At 37.6% G+C, this 24042-nt stretch overlaps 1 long non-coding RNA gene across 1 annotated transcript in view; it reads right to left on the minus strand.

Annotated features, from left to right (window-relative positions):
* LOC144248658 (uncharacterized) overlaps nucleotides 1–24042 on the minus strand; it is a 176560-nt gene that overhangs the window by 30533 nt on the left and 121985 nt on the right. Inside the window, exon 4 of the long non-coding RNA XR_014952840.1 lies at nucleotides 1–24042. This exon is cut by the window's right edge and continues 25937 nt beyond it. This is a non-coding gene — a long non-coding RNA (uncharacterized LOC144248658).

Genomic DNA, 24042 nt, shown 5'->3' on the forward strand with positions numbered 1-24042 from the left:
ATGGATCTGCTCTTATCTTCTTCTCACACATAACAACCTGAACTTGAGGAGTTGAACTTGAAGAGGAGTAGACAAACACCTAGAGGGCAAATATAAGGTTTCCTTGTATCCTTAAAGAGAGACCAGTGATGATTCTGAATGAGAATTTTGACTGCTTAGGAGAAAATTTGCTTTAAAGTAGGAGGTACACAAACATAGAAAGACCATTTCATAGACAGAAGTCCTTGAAAAGCTATACCTTAAAACAACAGACTGTAGGATATGAGAAGCTGTAGTATTTTCATTAGACACAGAGGGATCTGAAATACTGTGAGATCAAATGACAAAGAGAGAAACATAAGAACATGGCATGGATAAACTGAGTTGAACAGCAGTCCCTGGAGACTTTGAGTAGGCAGCTGGACTGCTCTTATCTTGCAAACTTATTCAAGTGCTGATTTGAGATGTGTGCATCTCTTCATGAGATGGCTGCAAATTAGGACATCACTCTGGCTTGTAGAAATTTAATGAACAATATTCTCTTGTTGTTGTGTAATGGTTTTTGGCAGATGAACCAACATATAACCCATGGATATGGTTAATTACAATGACTCTGAAAAAATGAAAACTAGTCAGGATTGAATTGCTAGAACACTGCAATCTGTAACATGGTGAAATCAGAAAATGTCTTTAGGAAGCAAAAAAATGTTGCTAAGAGTTAACACCATCAGAAGGCATGTATTTCAGGGAGCTAAAATAAACCCACTGAAGTAGTTTGGTGACCCCAGAAGAAGGCAGTCGGAGCTATGTCTTGGTGGACCCACTTAACTGTGGAACATGTCACTCCATCAGCACAAGCATCTGTTTCAAAAGTGTATGTCATCAAAGAGGCTGATGAGATGAAATTGCAACGATTAGCCAAACACATACCTCATAAAATATGCATTCAAAGCACAGAACTCAAACTGAAAAAAAACCCAAGTTCTCACTATTGCTCTATAATGTTCCTTAAATAGCAGCTGGGAAAATCAGTTGCATGCAAATCTTAATGAATGAAATCTAAACTTGCTATCTCCAAGTTTTTGAGTGAATGCCACTGATGGGTCATTTACCAATGATACTGTTCAGTCTATTGGCCTTTTTATTCTAGACTTGTGTGTATAAAGCAGTCATTTATGACAATGGCCTCATTTTCACAGCAAGTGTTCCCATATGCTTGTGCTGAAATTGTAGTTTTCAGAGTCTCTAAAACAAGCCTGATTTTCTGAGTGGTTAAAGATGGTTTTTAGTTGTGTAACTTTCAGGCATCCCATATCAGAGAGTTTAGGCTAAGTGGAGAAAGCTAGAGAAGATCTCAGGCAGTTACTAAGTCCTGCCAAACCCCAGGGGACAGCTTATTCATCACATTTTATATACTGAAAACTTTGTGTCTTTGATATCTGGGAGTCACACAGCCAGTCACAAATCTTGTCAGGAATGAACACTGCAAGCAGCACAAAAAAAAATTTGGGGGGTTTTCTGTTTGGTTGTTTTGTTTTTTTTTTTAAGTCTCCAATCAGCTGGACTAAACATCCTGGGCAGCCCTAATGGGGACTGGTCTCCCTGATAACCACAGAAACTGCTGATACTCAAGCAGAGCACTGAGAAATAACCTGCTGAATGATAAATTGCTGACCAATGCAATCACTGAGCAACTTGTTCTTAATTAACATTTTGCCAGTCAATGTTAATTGATCAAGTTTTAGTACTACTTCACTTTGGACAGTCTTTTCTTGCTTTGATTTTATCTTTTGGCTTTGTAGAGCTATCTTGTCATATTAATGAAAAGCTATTCAGGGCATTCAGGTGGTATTCACATTATTTGAGATTTCTATGTAAAGTGGCATAAATTTTAACCTGCTTCTTTTGTCCTTAACCAGGAATTTTTCTTTGCACTTTATCTTCCTTCTTTTGTCAAGGAGGGCAAGACAGATGTGCTGGTACCTGAGTTTTAGAAACAGTCATTTGACTGACCTGACTAAGATCAACCTGTCACAGACTAATGGACATCCATTTGGGAGTAGGTAGTGAAGATGAGAGTTACTGTTTTCAGACTTTTTTGGGTAGCATGTTTTTGCCAGGTTGTCAAAGTTTTTGCATGCTGAGCTTACTGTAGAGGGACTAACTCCTATATAGCCTGAGAGAAATCACATTTTTAAAGTAACATCTCTGATTTATTGGGCATACATGTAGAGACGTCACTTTGGAGCTGGTGTCACAGTTCTGGGATATGAGCTCCTATTACTGCCAATTTGCTTCTAATTGGATAAACACCTTACTTACCTTACCTTCTCACACTGTTCTGTCACAGTCTGTAATGGTGAGTGCCTATCCATGGATACTCCTGGGCTGAGCAATAACAGCTCCAATAGGCCACCAAAATCCTGTACACAGTATCCCAAATTTAATGGAACACGAGCTGAAACCTGGCTAGCTCTGTTTGATGTATTTGACAGATATCATGTGTTCTGTCCCTTAAAATGCATTGAATTGTACAATTCAATATATGGCTCTGATGCCATCGGGGGAAGCCAAAGGGAAAGGAAGTTACTCTTTTCACAGAAACACAAAGACTTTGTGATTTCACTCTCTTATGAAAATGAGGTCAAAGAGATAGTGTCAGTGAAGAAGTGCAGAAACTGTCTTGAATTCACTGGGTGAGCACCCACTGACAGCGATGATTCAAATCCCAAACATTTCACTATTTTCAGCAGACTGGTGTTCCTATAATCCCCTGACAATACTGTAATGGATGAATGCCCAGTTTTAAAATCCAGAGAACAACAGTATACAAGAAATGGGATGTATGGGAAGTACTACATGCCTTCCTTACAATTTACCTGCACTGTCTTTATGATGATTAGGCAACATTTCCCTGAGGGCCAACTGGGTCATATGAGGTAAATAATGTATTGAGCAGGGTTTTTTTTTTTTTTTTTTAACCAGACATTGGCAGCAATAATTGAATCTAACATGTTTTACTAGACATTAATCTCTCGTTCTCTGGCTCTGGCTCACAAATGTGTCACCAAGAAGCTTTGCCATTCCTTTATAACTAATATTATTCAGAGTTATAATTTATTGGAGCTTCTGTGCTCTTCTTGTCTTGACTAGAATGAAATAAAATCCAGAAATGTCCATTTCTGTTTATGACCAAGAAAAATATTGTAATGTAGAGAGGTAGAGAGGACAAAATACCTAGAATTAACAGGAGGAAGTTTTAGGAAATTAAATTTATTTGAATAGCTTACACAGGAGTCTTTTTGAAAAGGTCATTTTAAAAAGAGGGGTCTCATATGCTTGAAAGGGCAGGACAAAGTGATGTTAATAATAATGAAACAGATTTGATTTTTGAATCTGTGCTTGAATGTATTTTGTGAGCAGTTAATTCCATTGATGGATTGTGTCCACAGATTGAAAGCTGAGGGTTTATTGGAAACGTGTTTCTACAAAAATTGGTTCAACACTGATTTAAAAAATTATCTATGTACCCTGTCCTTTACCTTTACTTTCTCAGTGGAAATAGATTTAAAATTGAAAAAACTTGTCTTTTATCTAGTTTGCTATTAGTGTACTACTCTCATTTTTCTTTTGGTGGTATCATTAAAAAAAATTGTCTTACCTTCTTAATCAATATTCCTAGTTGTAGGACTGCTTCTGAGCTCACTCTTTGGTAATCAGGTGCATGATTCTAAAGCAGTTTTCAGTACAAGTTGTGCACATTACTGTTCATATGATTCTGTCTATCCTTAATAAAACCTCCTTGTAGTCAATCTGGAATTGTTAACTTTTCCACATTGTGTAGAGGACTGACTAAAAGCATGGCACAAACAAATGCTTTACTTATATTTGTTCCAGGTCTTTTCAAGTATCATCAGAGACAATCACTAAAAGGCAGTTCTTTGAATCCAGGTTTGTCAGCATTTCAGTCAAAATGCCTTGATTATTACAAACTCTTTGTCAGTCTCTCAAAAAATGTTTTGAAGGCACACTCTTCAAAAAGCAAGAAGCTTTTTGCAAAGAGATGTGTATGTTTTTCTCCACATGTTCTCCAGTGCACTGCAGTTGGAAAAAATACAGAGATTCAGGAAAAACACCAGAAAACATTTCAAAGCATCAAGTCATTTCAGCCTGGGATAAATGACAAGTAAAAGCAGCAGAGTTTCTATGGCACATGTCTAGTATCAAGCTGGATTTTTTTCCATCAGCCACAGCTAGAAGAACTACAGTACAGTGTAGTTCATCCTGTACATGACAATGGGTAGGCTAAGCAACCTTCTACAGTCCCTTTCTATTTCTGTGAGTGTGCAATTGCAAGGACCAAGAATGTCTACACATTGCAATTCAATCTTTTGAATTCAGCACTAGATTTGAAAATATTGCCATGTAACTCTAGGAAGTGGGGATCACTCAATCTCATAGACATTTCTATGTGTATTCAATGATTCCTCAACCAAATGCTATGAATTGAAAAGAATTCTGTTAGCTCAGACAAAATACGATAGACATTGATCAGCAATTGTTATTATTCCAAAGACTTTGGATTAGACTCCTGGTCAATACTCAAACCAAATGTTATATACATAACTGTAAATTATAGAATAATTTCGCACAAAAACAACACACCCAGCATACCATTAAAACCAGTTTTTGATAGGCCTAATTTTGGAAAATTAGCAGAACATCTGTGAAGTCATATATCAGGACAAGAATTATGCTCAATAAAAGACTGCAGAGTAACATCTATAAATCTCCACCTAATGTACTTTACATGAGCAAATATGAGGAGGGGAAACAAGGAACATACAGCTCTTTACCAGTGTTCCTGGTATTTTTAGTGGGTACCATGGTTAATACATGCCCTTATCTGTTCTACAGCTTCTGAGGAAGAGATTAGCAAAAAGTTTGTGTCATACCTCAATACAATTCTGAGAAAACTTACTGCTGTTAATTGTGTGTGATGGACTAAATTTGGTGCAAAATCAAACTTTGGCTCTGTATCTGCACTAAAAATATAGCTGTAGAGGGAAAATAGGACATTTTTAACAACTTAGCATTTATTGGACAAGGAAAGGTCTAAATAGTGCAGAATGGAAAAATGCTAAACATCTTTCACAAAAATAAGAATTACCCCTCCTTCATAGGCCCAGATAGCTTGCATGTGTGGTACAAAAATGTGTAATGGAAACCTGGGAAACAAAGAAGTCTTTTCAGGCTGAGGACTCCAGCTGTTCGCAGACTGTGGAAAAGAAAACAGACTTTATTCAATGTCTGCAGATGTTTCCAAACTTTCATAGTTCTAAAATTTAAATTCAGTTACCTAATCAATATTAAAGATCTGAGGGAAAATATGTTGACTATTGGATACAATTTAGGTGGTGAGGAATACAAAGGATTCAAACATTCTCAGGCAGAAAGATCTGGTGGCTTAGAGGCAGCAGCAGTTGAAAACAATGCTGGGAGAGAGCTCATGTTGGAATGATACATGAATGTTCATTTCTCAGCTGCCCTGATGCAACCTCGCTGGCTTTACTTGGAATGTGGTGTAACTCAAGTGTAGTTTACCTACTAGGCCTGATCATCTGGAAATGAGGACAAATTCCAACTTCAGTGGTGCTAAGATGTAATTCTGTGTCTACAGGATTCACAGCTGACAAAATACCATCAACAATGTGTTTTACAAATTTGGCAACAAAATCATGTGCAGCCTGAGATTAAAACATATGGATTTTATGCTGTCCACTCAAACAGGCATTAAGTTTGACATTTTACAGGCAGTAACTTGACATTTTTGTATTACATCAGTAATACAAACTTGTTTTACTGAAAAAGCACACATGGAAGAAGTGAGGCCTCTTTTCATCTGACAAGTAAAGGTATTTTTGCCTGGTGTGCACAACATCCCATTGCCACATATCTGACTTAGATTTTCTGCCATGTCTGTGCTGAATATTGTTATCACTGTTCATCCCTCAAACATTTGGTTTTTTAAACACTCCATTTTATAGAAACAATTAAAGCAAATCCCTTTGCTAAATTATTCCCAAGTGCAGATGGTGGTCCATTAATAAAAGGGGCCTAAATATATCTCACATCAACCCCAACACACTAGGCTGCATTACAGGATAGAAAAAATTCTTTCCTCTCTGCCAGCTCACATGAACAGTCTCTGTTCTGATAAACAAAAGATGGTAACTGGTGCCCTTAGCAATTTCTGAGATTTTTGGTTGATAGTATTATGGAAACTAAAGAAACTTCAGTTTCATTGGTTCTGAAAAGGACCAAGTACTACATGAGTTAAAGCCTCTGGATAAGAGCAGTGCAGCTAAGTAGATGTTCTTTGGAAAACCAAATTCATATGAGAATGAATCCAGAAGTTTTAAAATAATCTAGATGAAGTGGTTCAGTAAAACACTACAGGCTCACTTGGTCTATTGTCAGTTTATTGTCAATTTAAACATTTTTAATTTTCTTCATGTGTAAGAAAAATTAGTTCAAATCACCCATATCTGGATTCAGTATTCAAATCAATACTATATTGCTGAAGATCAGAATTTTAAAAATATTTGTTATAAAATAACAGAAAAAAATGACAATGCAGAAGTATAATGTTGGGGGTTCAGGGGAGATTAAATGAGGAGAGAAATCAGAGTGTGCTGTTCTGTACATGGATAGGCAGATAGTTTTATATGCTTGGCTTTTAATGATGATATGAAGCACCTTTCTGCCACATCACTATGTAAGAAGGGAGGGAGGTAGGGGAAATTTACTTTATTCTCTGTCCAAGATTGATTTAGCAAACACTAGCTGCTAAGCCTGTGAGGAACAGACTTCAGCTTGTCTGACTTCAAATGTGTTAAAACAAGTTCTGTATTATAACTGGACAAACCCCAAAGCTTTAGTGCTTTTTGGAGAAGGAAATTTTTCTTCTCTGTGTTTGTATAAAACCTAGTGTGCCCAGAAGTAGCACTTCCTTCTAATAATGAACATGGAAACATGTAACCAGTCTTAAACCAAATCCTGAATTACACGACCTCAGTCCAAGACCTCTTCCTGCAGTCTTCCCTGTGTCCATGTATGTATTACTCTCTAAAAGTTGCATTCAAATTTGTACTTTTTTAGAGCAATCAATAAGAAAGCCACCACAACAAAATCCTTGTCCTGCAGATGTCATTAATGGCTTTGTACGGCACGTGACCTTTTGACGGAATAACCTCTGTCCAGCTGCCAAAAGTATCTGATGAGTAAATTTCTTTTGTTTTTAGTGGGCTCCTTATGGATGAAGGTAGCTGGGAACTGAAAATCCTGCTGTGGTTAAGATCGCAACATACTTTACTTATCGTATCTTCCCAGATCTTAGAAGCATGTTGATTTGCTTCTCACATCAGACGGCTTGTCTTACATCTCATCTTCTGACAAATTCTCCAATTCCTAGGCATTTTTGGGCCATTGTTTAATATATTTTTATAGTGTGACTAGCTCAAGACCTTCCCTTCCTCACAAATCTAAATTTTCTTACTGCTTCACAATCCAGGGTTGGCACAATTATTTCAAATTATCTGCTTTTCAGATGATTCCCACACCATTCCCAGACTGTGAGACAGCCTGTTTATATGATGGAAGATACCAGAGGGAACCTTAGACTGATAGGCTAATTGTTTACATGAATGAAAAAAAAAAAAAAATCAAAGTAATTTGACTTTCATACTCTGCATGTTCCCATGCTTCTGTCTGATTGTATCATCCTTGGTTTCCTGTGCTGAGCATCTCTCTGTCAAGTTCACTTCTTCCCCTTCACCTCTTCACTGTGGCCTATACTCCCTGTACAGGACCACCTTAGTTTCTGGAAGATCTCTTGCTTTCTAAGACTTACTATCTCAGTATTCTTGTGGGCAAGACAGGATAACCATAAGGAAGTAGCAGAGTGATGACTCTGAATGGAGAACGGATGATGCAAGCACAAAAAAAAAAAAATTACTGAACCATGTTAGGAAGCTAAAGGATAGTGCATTTATGCAGCTAGAAACAAGAAGTCATTGTTAGCCAGCCAGCCTAAAAGTCAGGTACCTGTATGTGCCCCAGTTCCTTTATTGGATATCATGGATTTCTCTGCCTCATCCTTTGTTTTTTCAGACTGTTAAGTTCCATGTGAGAGGGATAATTCCTCTGCTTGTGAAAAGCACCTTTTTACACTGCTGTGATATTCTGCCCAGGATATTGGGCTCTGAAACTATTACAGTTTAAGCAAACTGGGAATCTCCCACTCGTGTTGCTTGAAGTTTGTGTTACAGAGTGTCTGAAGGAAAAAATTCCCAGTCTTCCTTTGTAGTCTGGCATGTACGTTTCACTCTTCACTTGGAACTGTTCCTTTCTTATTTACCTACTTCCTTCATTCTCAGAGCTAAATTTAGTTTATCCAGATGTTTCTTTTCTGAGACTACTAGCCTATCTCTACTTAATCTGTCACTCATTGCTTATGGAGTTGGCAAGGAACATCTAGAAAGTGAGGTACTGCTGAAGAGGATAAGAAAGATAAAGCTAGACAATAAAAATAGCAGAAACCTGTCCTGCAGTGGAACAAAATGAGTATCAGTTTAAGTTCTATATTAAATATATGTTTCTGTGAATGTTTAAAAACAAAAATGCAATTGATAGTACATTAATTCTTTTATAAAGAATTTTAGGACATTTTGAGAAAACGTGCCCAAAAAATACTGTTGACACTCACCTTATATGTTTCTCTGTGTGGACTCAGCTGTTGGTAATCTTTGTTTGGTTTACATGTTCTTATTTTTTCAGCACTTACATAATTTTAGACTAAGCTTTATAAATTACATGAGTGCTGAAAAGGTAGAGGAAACAAAGTTGTCTTGGTATGGGGGGAAGAACCATTTCAAAAGTTCTAGTCCAGCTGGCTTCAGCCCTGCAGTGCCTTTTGCATTAATCAGCTTCTCTGTGGTAAGGGGAGAGAGAAAAGCAAAGGAGAGAACAAACATTTTTCAGCTGAATTAGTCACAACAGCTGAATATGCACCCGGTTCAGTGAAACTTAAATTGCGTGATTCCATTCCATGTACGTCTGGAATCCTCAAAAATGCTCAACCTCTCAAGGCTTGCATAAACTTCTACTGTTCAGGTGCTAATAAACAGAATTGCACCTTGTTGACATACACTTTCACGGGAAAAATTTTAGTCAAATGGGTTTCATTGATCAGTTTTAATGCCCCTTGGTGAGGTTGGATTTTTGTCCCATGCCTGGAGCACAAAGCAATATGTAGCAGCAATGCTGTAGTGGCACAGCAATTACTTTCTGGGGTTCCTCTTGCTCTTTATAAGTAATAACCACAAGTTGCCCCACTGATTCAGTAAGCACTGTCATATTAAAAAGAAACAAAAGGAAAAAAACTGGCCAATGAAATTGTCTGACTTTCTAAGTTTCACAAGTAAAGAGTATTTTCAGTTGCCAGGAGGGCATTAGTCTTCCTGAGCTCCAGCAGCAAGAAGTCTCTAAGTTCTCCATATGGAGCCACACAGCCAGGCAGGCTGGAATGGTTCCTGTGGCAGGGCAAGTAACATCTTCTGTAGTAGACAAATCAATCTTAGAGAAGACCCTTTTGTATCATTCCTAGCAATTATTGCTTTCTGAGTCTCTGCAAAATGCACACTTACATGACTTTGGAAAATATTCTTTAAAGTTATTATTTCTTCACATATTCCTGATGCCAAGTCTTTGGTCCAATGACTTGTCACATGTCTGTCTGCTTTAGACTTTCATTACTCATGACTGTTCATTTTAGCATTTGTGTAATTCTAATTACTGGTACTATGTAAGCAGTGAGTCACACTGACAAATCAGCCCAATGGAGCGTGTAAAAGAAACTTAACCATGATGGAGTATCAGCAGGATTTATTATCCAAAATCACAATAAATTTACATGCTGATAATCAGAGACATAACTTCTCTACTGTAACTAGAATTCCACTATTCTCTCAACATTAAGCCTGTAATACATACCACTCCTGTGGATGTAAGCTGAATGAGGCTTTTCTTCCAAGGAATGCTACTAGTCTAAAGAGACTTTTTTGGATATGAGACCCACTACCATTAGACTTTTATATAGCACATCATTAACCTTAACATGCTGTCCCAATTTTAGTGGATTAGCTGTTCAGCAACTCAGAGAAGCTGTTGCAGGTCTTTTCATGAAGAAGAAGAAGAATGAGGAGTCCTATAGTATTACAAATTATAGAACATAATTGGCAAAATATTCAAGTGTCCTCCTGAAAAAAATCTGTGTTCAGCTAAGAACTTACAATAAAAGAAAATGTTTGTTTCCCATTTGGATTGGTTTCTTGTTAGTATTTGTTGTTTTCAATAATTTTTAGATAATGACTTAAACATTGAGCATACAGCATTTGATCCTGGTGTCTTTTGGAAGCATGGCTAATAGGTAGATGTGGCAAAAGGGAAAATACTTCTGAGTTAGGTGACACCAGAGCATACATGCTATTCTCTACTCTGGCCAACCAGCAGGAATAGGCACTTTGCAAAGTAATTCACAAAATTATATGAACTGTAGAATGAACTGCAGAATGAATTAAACAGAAAGCAATATGACATCCAAGGAAATGAATGTACCTGTAATGTATTTGCACTAGACAGAGGTTCAGTGACTCCTTATATTCTCTTTTTCCTGACAGAACTTAAACACAATATCATCTCTGCTTCAGATAGTCTTGGAATTGCAGATAGATGATGACATGTATTAATCTGAAGTTGCCCTCTTCTGATGTTCTTATCCAGACATCTCTTTCTAGTAACTTTTTGGTTGTAAGATCCTGGATCAGCTAGAGTTCAACTCAATTTGATATGATACTGCCATTTACTTTTCCATATATAACTAGTCCCAAAATGCAAAATATCAAGATAGAGGTAAATTAAAAATTACCTCCTTCAAGACAGAAAAGAAGGCTGCAGCTGTTCAAATTACAGTGAATAAAAATGACACAGTTTGTTATAGTAACAATTATTTTGCCTTGAATGCCTCACTTATTCCTATCTTTAAAGGATGCATTGGGGTCAACTTCTTTTTAGCAGTGAAAAAAGGATGTTTTGTGCACTGTCAGTAAGAGTTGTTTAAGGCCTTCACAGGTCTTTCTCTCTTAAGCATTTTGAAACCTTGTGTTGATACTTCACTGGGCCTCCAGGCTTCCCATATTAGTGAAGATTCTGTCTACTTTGCAGCCAGGAGAAAAAACCCAAGGCACTCTGAAATTAACCATCTGCCTTCTTGGAAGCAGGTTAACAACTAAAGAGACAAGTCTTGACTGACTATTTACACAAGAAGATTATGGCTCTGTAAGTAAGCTGGTATAACAGATTTGGTATATTATCTCTAAGTGTAGAGAGCCTAACAGCCTGCAGAACACCTACTTCATCACAAACTGGAGTTTACAAGAGGTTTTCAGCTGCAGAGATGTAACCGTGTGGGACTTGCTCATGGTGAATAACACTGGTTCCCTAATAATAGATGCTGCTACAAATATGATGTACTAAGGTCAGCGTTTCTTTAAAAATTCATAATCTAGAACTTTGCTCCCTCTGACTACAGTAGCAGAACTGTGACTGACTGGAGGGAGACCAGAGTGCTTTCCCAGAATGCACCCCAAAGAAATTGCCCAGGTTGTTTGGCACTCCCAGACAATGGTGTCAGCGCCCTTGCAGGGCCAGCCTGGCTTTCTGCTCTGTGCAAAGGCTTGAGCCCACAAGTCTCAAATCCTAGTCCCAGTTCTGCTGATAGAATTTGAGGCAATCCTTTGCCGGCAGTTTACAATCAGTATCTCAGTTATTCCATCCGCAAAATGGAGATGAAGACTTCATCTGTGTAACACTCTGAGACCAACTCAAAAAATTGCCAAATAAGATCTAGATTTTATTACTGTAAATAATAGTATCTCCAGGTCTACAGGGGTGCCATATTACAGAGCCTCTTTCTTTCCAGAATTATATAACTTTATTAGTTCTTTCACTGTTTTCTTTAAGGATACTTTTGGCAAACCTCTCAGGAATTAAAAAATTCCAGGTCCCATGCAATATTGATAACACAATGCAAAAGCCTGAACAAATACTTTTCTTTCTATTCCCTCTCCACCCTCCTGTTGCTGAAACAATATGAGGTTGTGTGATAAAAGATCATATCTGCTGTTCCAGAAAGACAGAGTTTTGTCCCTGTGCTACAGCTAGACTGTACATAAAAGGTCATTTCCAGGCAAAAGACACAATTTTAAACTAATTGAGTTCACAATGGAAAAGTCTTCAACATGGAGAAGTTAGATAATGCAATTTGAGAAAGACCAAGCTCATTTCTAAGGACAGAAAAGAGGCTGACTGAGACAGTTTGGTTTCTGTTTTATTTTAGGGCCTGACCTCTGTTTAAGTATTTGAGGCAATTGTAATGGTCCATGTTCGACACAGCAAAGAGCCAGGTGCTGCAGCAAGCACTAAATTGTTAATGTCACAAATGATCAATATATTTTTAAGTTCAATATCTGTCTGTGAAATTCCCATTCCATGGTTACATGCATTGATGGGTGCACTAAGGAATTATGAAGAGCAAGGTAGGACTTCTTAGCTTCAAAAAGTCCAGATGAATGTCATTTAAAAACCCTTACACTGCTTACATTTATGTCCCTTATATTACTTATGTATGTCTGTAGGGAGCGCTGTGCTCCTGGACGGTTTAGATGAATGGAGACGAGTGATCTCTGAAGGCTTCTCTTAGGATATAAAATTTATTAGGGATGGAGAAAGGTCTTGCTTGGAGCTGCCAGACGCAGCACGTGGCAAGGCTTAAGGGGACGGGGGAGGGGAAAGACAAGAAGATGCTCTAGGAGACAGTGGAGGTCCTAAGAAGGGGGAAGATCCAAGAGGGGGGGAAGTTCCAAGATGGGGGAAGTTCCAAGAGAGGGGAAGATCCAAGAGGGCGTCTGGCCCCTCGGAGACCCCTTATCAGGGGGCTTCAAGGTGAGCTGGAGCAAGACTTGGGCCAATGGGGTCACAGACACTTGATGTTTCAGGGGAGGGTTACAGGTGTAGGATGAACCATACATTTTGGGGATTGAGATGGAACAGTCCATTTGACTTTTGGACTTATCTGTAGGTAAGGGTATTGTCCAGCCAGTATGGAGGATTGTTTTCATCCTGGCTGTATTATTATGAATAATTATATTATCCATCCTTCCCAATATATGTCCTTATATCAATAATAGAAAATTGAATCTCTAATACTGATCATACTGGTTTTATCCAGAAAAAGCTCTAATTGGGATTTCAGTTCAGAGACAGAGGAGAAAAGGGGCCGCTGTAAAGAATTATGCTGAGACTGTTAAAGTTCAGTGAATTAGCATCTTAATATCTTCTGTATGGTCATTTTTGAACAATCTCTATGCTTTAAGCCTGACCACATTCCTCAGCCTCTTTCCTCCTCTCCCTCTGATCCCTCAGACACCTTTTCTTTAAAAGAGTTATGGCCTATGCAGCATTAGCTGTTCTTAGGACTGCAGAATAGTCCCTGCATATCTCTTGGTACTGCTTGGAGAAGCACTGTAGGCAACTGGAAGAGTCTTTCACTTGAATTTTGTCATGCCTTGAAAAAACATGAAGGTGGCTACCAAGTCTTAGATATTACCAGTCTCACTAGAAACAGACATTGTTGTGGTTACTGAAAGCACTACTTCCAAATATTTCTTTTAAAAAAACCCAACCATGTAAATACAAAGGACAAAATGAATAAAAAATAAACCAGCACACATCCTACGGGAAAATCCTGACATAATAATATTTTTGACTCCAGATAACTTGCATTTTGCAAAAAAAAAAAAAAAAAAAAAAGCTCAAGGAAACAAAAATAACTACTCAATAAAATAAGAATTGAATGAGTATTTTCATATTATAATTTCATAAATAAAATAGATGTAAATTACTACAGGATGCTTATGCCCGCCTCACAGAGATATTAGATGGAAAGGAGGGAAGTGTCTTTTTAGGATCTTTTTAAAACAGCAGCAACTTTTCACTTGATGTTTAGCTCTTAGAAATTACAGAAATTACACAGCTAAGAAAAGAGTTGTTAGAACAAAATGGCAAAATCAAACAGGTACAGACAAAAGAAAGAGATAAAAAAATGGCTGTCCAAAAAACAGGTTTGAATGGAATTGTCTACTTTGATGTTCTTTTAAAGGGAACCCCTTTTCAGAAGTTGTATTTCCTGAAAATCAGGTTAATTTATGGTATCTAATGATATTATCCTTCCTCTCAAACTGAGAGATTCAGCATCAGCAGAGGTTTAGATTTCTGATACATCCCTATGACATATGATCATCCCTATCGTTTAGCCTTTAATTTTGTGGGTTTTTATTTTGTGAACACTTGCCAGACAGAACAAATAACCCCATAAACCTTTTGTCCACTGAGAGGAAGCCATTTTGCTATCAGTCAGCACAAAGAACAAGCAGAGAAGCCAGTGCAAATAAGGCAGGACAGAGCCTACAGGCAGGCTAAACTGAAAATTTGTGTTGTTCCTAATATATGTATAAATAAAAAAAATAAAATCATTATTTCTTCAACTTTGGAGATGAAAACTGTAATATATTTGAAACACTGACCAAGTCATGAGCATTGCTTTTTTAGTAACTGCGAGATGAAAAAAAACAACCAACTCTATAAAATTATTAAGATCATTCCTTGCTGGAATAGCAAAGGCCAAAGAAAAACAGTCAGAAAGGTTGACTTCCAGAAAGACTAGCAAAAAGATATCATTTAGAATCTGGTCTCTGTTAAAAAGCTGGAAATAAAAATGCTGTTTTGAACTGAGTACAATTTTTCCCAAGCTTTTAACAGACACGACTGGTTTGTTACTGTAGCACAGCTATTATTTAGAGGCTTGTCAAAGGCTGTTTTATCTAATAGGTTCTACAGACAAGTTTTGTGATAAACAGGAGAAGGTATAGAAGCGGCTCTAACTGATGGACACTGAGTTCAGTGTCTCGCAGGTGTGACTGTGTGGTGACATCCCCTGGGAAATGCTCATCTGTTTGCAAATCTGCCTGCATGCCTGCCTGCCTGCAGACAACAGAGATGTGGGTGGAAATTACTGCCAGAGACGGATGAATTCCCAGTTAACACAGGGCCCTTGATTTTTCTTGACATAGTGAAGGGACGGCTCTGCTGGCATGCTGACCTCCCTCTCTGGTGATTCAGACTCATATATTCATAGTGGTGGGCAAACCTCCCATGCTTCTGTTTTGAGTTTAGAGACACATCAGACTACTTTGAATTGGTGAACTTTTTCTTCCTGATTTAAACATGTTTGTTTGCTTTTCCCTGAAGGGAGGTTCAATGTGTAGAACATGTTCTTTTTCTAGCTAATCAGAAACATATTCCTGGTGGTGTTGAATGAAGAACATACCCAAAAGGTAAGCAGGTACAAGTGGTCCTTTTGTGCACAGACACAGAGATGCACTCTTAGCAGGCTTCTTCTGGTCTGGAGTCAGATGGAGTGGAGATTAGCAGGAGGAAAGAAATGAGACTTTGGATAACTCTCAGTTTATCATGTGGACTCTGAGTAGGAGAGCTATATAGGGTAAATACCCTACATTTACATCGGGGAATTACCATTTCCTTGTCATCTCCCTCCTCCTTCTCCTCCCCACACTGAGTTTGATTCTCTTCTCCCTTTCTCTACTTGTTTGCTTCATTCACATGCTTGAAGTATTTCTTGTTTGGTCCCATGTCCATCAGATGACCTTTACAACACACAATGTGAGTTAGGAGCTGCGTGAAAATCTCTGCATGATCGTTGCTTTCATACAGTTGCATAGCATGCAGGTAGCATCTATTAATATTTTAAACATGCTGAAAGGATTATGCTGGCTTCATTGCACACAGAGCATTTCACTACATTTATCCTCTGTTTTTCCAATAAGAGATATAAACCCAGTGATTTCAAAAACCTGTCTTAAAGGATCATTTCTTAGACCCCAGAGTTCACTTACTCAGTGGGGCTGTTTCCCAGAGAGGCACTAATCCTGAAAGAACCCTGATGGGGACAGTGGATGATAAATTTCTACAGCTGTACTGTAATATAAATTCAGGACAAGAAAGTTAAATGCACTTCTGTCCTGTTTTTGCAGAGGTACCTCATCACAGAGCAAGGGAAAAATAGCCCAAATTCTTCTTGGCTCCCATACATGTGGGCTTTGAAGGCAATTCTTAGTTCCACATGCCCAGTGATGAAAAAGATGGCAAGACTTCAGAGAAGCAAAAAATGGCTGGGAAGAGCAATACCCAGAGGAAAATGAAGGTGATAACATATAAACTGGTAAAAGAATGAGAAATGTTTAAACACAAAGAGGAAGATGGGTAACATTAATATAATACGCAAGATAGAATAGAATCACCAGGAAAAAAAAAAAGAAAAAGACAAGAAAAAGGTTGGTATTAGGGAAAACTTCATTAAACCGAGCTCTGTTTGTTGTTTAATAAGTAGATGGGCAAATGCAGTAGTGGAAACCCTGGGAGATTTAAAATGAGACAAGGAGAAGCACCATCAGCATGCAGAAGGGAAGATTATTCTACTGCTGGGAGGTGGAATGAACCATTCATTAGAACATTCATCTGTAATATTTTAATTGGCAAAGTGACAGCAAAAAAAAAGAAGTGGGAGGTAGAGGCTGATGCTTTATTTTAATTGAAAAGAAAAAGGAGTTACACCAATTAGCTAGGAAAAGACAATGGGGACCTCCCTGATACTAATTCTAATGAATTCAGTCTATGACAACTCAATGAAATATCTTCTATCATTGTGTTATTCAGAGAGAATATTTGCTATTAAATTTTATTGCTATCCTTTAAAATTTTAGATTTTATTATTAGTATGCTAGAACTTTCTTCACAAAATATTGACAAAAGAGCAGAATTTTCTGAGAATCTGAGAATTATTTAAGTTGAAAAGAACCTCTGAAGGCCATCTAATACAAGTCCCTGCTAAACGCAGATCCTTCTTTGAAGCTAGAACAGGTTTCTCAGGGTAGTACACAGCCAAATCTAGAATATTTCCAAAAATTAAAATTATAATATTTCCTTGAGCCTCTTGCTTCAGTGTTTGATCTCCTTTGCTGTAAATTTATTTTTCTGGAATCAAATCAGATTTTCACTTGCTATGTCTCTTCTCTTGAGCCATTAAATTGTCCCTTAAAATGACACCGTAACTATAAGATATATAAAGTGAAAGTTAGAAAACAATAAGGACACATTAAGGCATATTTTAAGATTAGGAAGTCTTTACAAGAATTTGAATTCTTCAGCAATCTCTCAGCCATTCTAGAAACACTTTTCTAGAATGAAAATTTCTTTCTGTCTGCCTGTAGTTTTGTAATAATTTGTGAAAAATTTCTTTTAGTGGCTTTCTCTGACCCCAAGCTCATAGCAGTAAATTAAAACCCCAAGTAAAATACCAGTAAACAGATCCTTGAATAATACTGATCAAGTAATGCATGGCTAAACATTAACTGAAAATAAATGAAGAAAAAAAATAGTGTATTTAAGATTACTAAGAGGGTAGCACAGTGTGGCATGGTGACATACAAGTAGTAAACCTAATCAATTTGTAAGTCAAATTGATTTACAAAAAAATATAATGAGATTGAAAACGGGCAGTAAACAGTGGTAATAATTATGAAATTCCCTATTGAGACAAGTCCTATTTCTTGGCACGCTGGTCTTGGTTAAATTGGTCCATGGACAACCTAAACAAGAATCACCAGACAAATGTCAATATTTGAAGTGAGAGAACAACAGGCATTTTGGATAGCAAGCACATTTTCTTTGGATCACCCACCTTTTCAGCTTCATGTTGTTCAAATATCAACAATATATATTTTAAGAGAATATGTATGTGTCAGACTAGGAGCACAGGTCTGTCAGAAGGATCATCCAAGAGTTTAGAAGAGGTTGCAAGTCTTTTCTCCAGCCTAAAAACTGAGGCATCCTAAAACCAGATTATTTCTTTTTTTGTTTCTTTCTTTCTTTTTTTTTTTTTTTAACTGTACTGAAATACTGTGTTTGTTCTTTTTAAACTACCTTATGACATTTCTATATGAGCTATAATACAAAAGGTTTTGGACACATTGATGTAACCTTACTCTGGTTAAGAATATATCAAATTCTACATTTGCCTCCACTATTCATGTCTGTGCCTCAGAATTTTTCAGGGGTTTCACTCATATGTTACTGATAATTTTCTCCACTTTAGTTTTCAGGGAGACAGCCCAAGGAGCTTGGGCAGATAAGTGTCTCAGGGATATTTACAGGGGTGCTCACAGGGAAGAGCCATGGGGTAAATGTATGGAGATGGTACTGAAAAAATCTTTGTCATTTTAATAAGGAATAAAGGAGTGCTCATGCTCATCTCTCACTGACTTTCCCCACATTCAGTGACTGAATTCAGATTTTGTTTGTATCAGTCTGGGGATTTAATAATCTGTCACTGCCTAATGGCTCTGCATGTAATCAAATACAGATATTGTGCTATATAGAATTCACCATAAAATTTTATGCTGGTTATTGTTACCACTGTGTCTGTCAGCTTGAACACCTGCTGTTTGGGGAAGCAACTGCCAGTTCTGACATCTGAATACAACCCGCAAAATTATAACCATGCATCACTCAAAACATCCTTTTCGAAGACACAGTCCAAGCATCATAATTTCCTTGGTTGGTTGCCTGTTAGTATCATTTGTACTAAGATCTTGGAGATAAGTAGAAAAAGTTTCCAGATCTACAGCCATGTATCCTAACTCTCAGACCACAAGAAAAAACATTACAAGTAAGGGGGTGAGGGGGGGAAATTACATTTTTTAAGCTATGAAATTATTATAAAGGTAGGAAAAACAAAGCCTTAGTTTTAGGGAGTTTGTCCATATGTTGGGTAGAACAAAGCAGAGAACTATCTTGATTATCTTTTTGTTAAGCAGCCAGCTAAAATTTTGCATGAAAAATCATAAAGCAAATTTTGCAATATTTTCTCAGTTTTGTGTGAGGGGAAAAAAAGAAAATTCTCATTTAAAAAAACCAACAAATATTAGATTTCTAAAAAAGTTTTCTTTCTCTTTTAAGGACACATGAACAACACACTACTTTGAATAGACCTTCAAATCAATACCTAAATAAGTACATTTAAGTGATTTTGAGAGTAAAAGTGAGCCCCATGGATTTACTTGGGGAGGGTAACAAGAAAGGATTTAGCACCCATTTGAAATGTGGACAATCCTCCATCATGTGACATGGCAACAGAGGAAAATAACTTTCAACCCAAAAGAGACATATTTGGCCTGTGAAGTTTCCTACCTTGTCTAAAAGCAGCCCTTGTCCTAAAGCCACCCCTGTGTATCTGCTAATACAAATAATGGAGATAGCTTTGTACAGAAAAGAGGTTTAGAGGGTTAAAGGTTCTGAGCAACAAGGAAGAGCCTTCTTATTTGTAATCATAAAAGTAAAAAGCTCATGTTCTTAATCCTGCTTTGGTTGAAGCTTTAAAATATTTTCATGCTGGTTTTAAGGCTTCATTGCTACAACTTATTGTTGCAGTTCTGCCCAACCTGTTAAATACAAGTTTAACTGCAGCTGCTAAAATATTTGTAAAGTCTTACCTCACAGCAAAATGGACTTGCACAGATGAAGACCAGGAGGAAGGCTATTAGTGATTCAAATTACAGGTCTCCAGTCCCAAATTCACTAGTGAATAAACAATTTGGTAAAACATCACAACTACATAGGCTGCTGAAAATCCTCTCTTTTTACTAGCACTAGGATGAATGAAGGTTTGTTAACTGCACCCTTGGTATGGATCTGGGTACTCAAATTACTCTGGCATGGAGTTAAATTACCTTAAGTGAATTGAATCTGCTAAGTAGAAACTCAGCATCTTAGCTTGGGTGACTAATCTAGTCTTCTGCTTTCTGGACAAACTGAACATTGATGTCATTCTTCTGAAATTAATGGCCTCAATTATTTGGGGCGGCTGCTGGCCCAGTGATTCAGCTGGACTTCATCTGAAATGTCTGTGAAAATGAAGTTTTCTAAAAGCATTTATTTTAAGATAGACATCATTATGTCACCTAGTAAAACTAAAAAAAAAGCACACACACATCTCTGCAAGAATTAACAATGAGATTGTCCTTTCAAGCCATCACATTGTAAGAAAAGCTTCCTGCCAGGAAAGTCAGGAAATGTTTGACCAGAAAGACATATCTTATGCTGAAGTCTGGGAGCTTCTTTCCAAGTGGAATTAATTCCACTACTCAAACCTTTCAGCTACTCAAGAGTGAATATGTAAGCTAAATCATCATCATCATGTTTCCCAGCTGCCCAATACATTGAAATCTCTCCAGCATTTCATGGAAGAATGTTTTCTCTTGTCCATACTGAATAAAGTTCTCAATAGTTAAAAAAAATCCCTTTCTGAAAATATTCTGCCTGAATAATTTTAAAAGATTTTTTACACAAGTTATGGGTTTCACCAGAAAGCCCACAGCAATAATTTTTCACTACTTCAACACAGAGAATTTCAAATGTTTTGTTCTTTCACTGAGACTAGGAGGACACAGGTTCAGAAAATTGATTTCATTATATTTTTCAGCCATTGCAACAAAAATTGTTAAAAATCCAGAACAGGTTAAATGTTCATTCTCAAATAGATGAGAAACAAGATAATAAAATACCTCAGACTAAACATTTACACATTGTCTGCTTGGGCTGGAGTGCACGGACATTTGAGTTCTTTGGATTTCTGGTGGAGTCTTATGCTACAGCAAAGCATTTGGCTGAACTGCCAATGGCACCAGTTTACTCAGGAGGTTGCAGGCATCATTCCATCATTTCAAGATTCACATTGTCTGAACAAACATAAAAAATGTGGAAAAGAAGCTGAAGAATGTCAATGCAGCAGAGAATGAAACTGGACTTTGTGCTAGCTGGATGCCAATGCAGCATATTTCCCATCACACCCACACCTACTACTCAGATTGTGCAACATTTCATTTTCTATGAAGTGCATGTTCATCTGCTGAACAATTCAGCCTGAAGCATTTGGATTAGGAGGTTATAATGCCTATCAAAAAGGTTGAACTGCTTCCTCACATTTTAGCTGGACTAACAGCAAAATAATTTTAATATTAGGGAATATTCATCTGAATTTCAGGCTACAAACTAAGTCAGCTTTTTTTTCCTGAGAAGTAAACAACATCAGAGACTTAAAAAGTCATAAAGCTCAGTGCTACTGATAGTTCCAGACTTCCTAGCAACATATGAAAAAATCCAATTCTGTTGTACTAATGATGGAGGAGACAAAGAAGGGTAAAAATCCTTTTTCTGTCTGCAGGTTGGATGTAGCAAAATTAAATTCTGCATAAACAGTAGAGCTGTTCCCTTCTTCTTCTTCTCTGTCCCCTGGCCAGGTCTTGAGCCCTTCCTCCAGCTTTCAGAGACAATGCCAGCCCAGGAGACAGGAGAAGGAGAGAAACTTGCTGTAAGAATTGGTGATATTCCCCCTATAACAGGGTGCCTACCAGGATCCCCCTCAAAAAAGAGGCAGGTGGGAACTGGACATTACTGGGAAGCAGATCTTCCTGAGGCTGTGACTTCATTTTGGCTTAGTGCCCTGAGCATCTCAGTGAAAAGTGCTTGGTATATTGATCTGTTTCTAATGCTGAACCAGACCTAGGCTGAGATGGGTGTGCAGCCCTGGGGTGTCTTATCTCAACACGACGTCTAGACTTTGCTGTTCATATCATCATTTAGCTGCCATTACCATCTTCCTTGACCAGCGTGGGACATTTATTGTGTCCATTGGAATTGACCAACTGGCCAAAAGGGCCTGTAAGCTGGATGTTTGTACAGGGACTGGCTCCATGGGCCACTGTACCAGGGGCTGCTGTGTGTTACCTCAAAAATGCAAAAAGTGAATAAAGAAAAATTGCCAAGAAAAGGTTAGTAACACAACTGGGTCTACATTGTCCAAAGCCCATTACCTTGCTGTAAGAAATTGAAACCAATGCACTTCTATGAGGCAGTTGAGCAAATGGGAGTTTTCATAGGCTGAATAGAGACTTCTTGATGCTGCTCAAGAGGAACTGCAGGAAAATCCCAAGTGGATATAAGAAAATATAGACAAGGCAGAATTTACTGAGAGACACCTTAGCTCCAGGACCTCTTCCAATGATACCCACAAATTAAACTATGGGTGATTGGATATCTCACTTTCCTTGTAGAATCCTGAAGGATAATACACAAAGCCATCAAAATACTTTATGCCCTGGTGTCAATAAGTGACACATCCCTCTGTGGATAAGGTGTGATGGAGTAGAAGTGCCAGAGCACAGAGAGATCCTTGGCTTAAACACAGTGGATCCTCCCCACATCTATTTCTCTTCCTGGGTAGCTAATTATTTTGACTAGAATAGCTCTCACTAGTAACAATAGTTATATTTCCTACTAATATTTGTAGTGTGAAACAAAAGTGGTCAAACATTTCAATTGTTTTTATCACACAATCAGCATGCTTGGCAACAAGCTGCATGTAGATTCATAAGAGCATTCAGCTACTAACCCTCCTCTGAAATACTTATTTTTAGTGTTAGTTTTAAATGCAGTATGTACTGACCAAATTCTTGTTTTGTATTTTTGCATTCCCTCTGAATTTTCTCTTGCATATATTGTTACTCCTTCTGTTCTCTCCTAACCTATTTTGAAATGTTATTGTTTGTCATTTTATAGCTGCTGTATTTCACCTCAAAATTGGCTGCATTTCAGTTGTGGTCACTCATTACATCTAGTTTATCAGTCTCTGAAAGACTATGGGGGAAAAAGTGTTTAAAAGGAATAAAAATCACTATTATTATTTTGGATGAATAGATCTTTCACTATAACGACATGCCATAAAGAAGACTAGGATAATTAAGTTTAATGAAGACTATTCACCATTTCTACCCACACTGAAAATAATAGAAACATTTATTTTCTGAGAATGTGAGAATGTTTTCTGTCTCTGGACATTAGGCCCAAGAGATGCATGGCTGCAGCTAAGAAAAGTGCTGGTTAATAACTTGAGTCTTGAAAACATGATGTGCCTGATTAATAAGGCATGAGAGTTTTGCTGTGACTGTTTGAATCTTCAGCAACTCAAATATTTGCTACACACAGCCCCCAAAGAAAAGTGTTAGAGGCTAAGACATAGAAAAATCAGTCAAATTTAGTGCAGAAAAGCCAAGAAGATCTGGCAAGAGATCCCACACTTCTCACATCCCTCTGCTGCTAAAACATTCAGCCTATGTTCTACTTCCTGCAGCTTCCTTCAGGCTTCAGAAAAGACCATTTTTTAAGTGCTGAAAATGTAGGTCCCTGAAGAAAATTTAGATGCCAACGAGTTAGCAAATTTGTTGAAAAATCCCAAAATGGGATTGGACAGCTGATCACGAACAGCAGGAATAGCAATGCCCTTTGCCTCAATTAATTTAAACAACTAATTTAAACTCCTGTCTGCTTTGGATCATATTTTTTGTTCAGAATGAACCCATGGTCTATGGGTGTATCCTTTTCTATCCTATTCTGCCAATAATTTGTTGACTGCCCCTCCTGGGGGCAGGGGACAGTTGCATCTCATTTCCTTGGCCAGGGAATTTCCTCTTTTCCAGCAGTATATCTGCCAGCAGCCATCACATGAGTATTTTAGTAGTCTGAAAGATTGCATGTCGTTAGCTAAACCTAGGGAAGGCACAAGAGTTAGCTGGCCTGGATTTATCACCCATCAAAATCCTTATTAATTATTATGTAAGCCTGAACTAATATGAATGCTGGCCTCCATTATGCATTATATATGGATAAAACCCATTAGAAATAACCCTAACAGTTCTCAGGTAATCAAATTTTAAGGATGATCTCATTACCAACACACAGACTGTTTCAGCACTT

This window comes from Lonchura striata, chromosome 1, assembly GCF_050655825.1.
Source record: "Lonchura striata isolate lonStrDom1 chromosome 1, ASM5065582v1, whole genome shotgun sequence".
NCBI lineage: Eukaryota > Metazoa > Chordata > Aves > Passeriformes > Estrildidae > Lonchura > Lonchura striata.